Here is an 864-nt window from a genome sequence, read left to right on the forward strand (position 1 = left end):
ACTCCAGTCTGGGTGACAGAGTGAGACTCCAACTCAAAAAAATAAATAAATAAAAATAATGAAGCCCAAGTACCACCTGGAAGTACACCGAGGTACAGGTTTGGGAATTCAGTTTTGGAAGCTCATACATTGTGTTTTATTTTTCTTTTTTTTCCTATTCCTTTTTTTTTTGAGTTGAAGTCTCACTCTGTTGCCCAGGCTGGTGTGCAATGGCATGCTGGAATTAGGCGATCTTTCTGCCTCAGCCTTCCAAGTAGCTGGAACCACAGGTGCGCACCACCACACTTGGCTAATTTTTTTGATTTATTGTAGAGATGCAGTTTCACCAAGTTGCCCAGGCTGGTCTGGAACCCCTGAGCTCAGGCAATCCTCTCACCTTCGCCTCCCAAAGTGTTGGGATTACAGGCGTGAGCCACCACGCCTGACCTATGATTGCTGATATTAATTATTATTATTCTCAGGACCAATTAACATGTATTTTACATACCAATGTAACCCTTATGGCTTTATCAACTTTTTTGCTGCTTCCTCTGTATTTCTTTTTTTTTTTTTTTGAGTAGGAGCCTCATTCTGTTGCCCAGGCTGGAGTACAGTGGCACAGTCACGGCCACCCCGGCGTTGCTAGGCTCTGGTGATTCTTCCACCTCAACCTTCCAAGTAGCTGGAACTACAGGCATGCACTACCACACCCAGCTAATTTTTGATTTATTGTAGATGAGGTCTCACCAAGTTGCCCAGGCTGGTTTAGAACTCGCCAGCTCATGCAATTCACTCGCCTTCGGCCTCCCAAAGTGCTGGGATTACAAACTGAGGCACCAAGCCCGGCCCTTCTTCTGTATTTCTTTTTTTTTTTTTTTTTTTTTT

The sequence above is a fragment of the Carlito syrichta genome, unplaced genomic scaffold (genome assembly GCF_000164805.1).
Source record: "Carlito syrichta isolate Samal-C Ts95f unplaced genomic scaffold, Tarsius_syrichta-2.0.1 Scaffold305729, whole genome shotgun sequence".
NCBI classification, from domain to species: domain Eukaryota; kingdom Metazoa; phylum Chordata; class Mammalia; order Primates; family Tarsiidae; genus Carlito; species Carlito syrichta.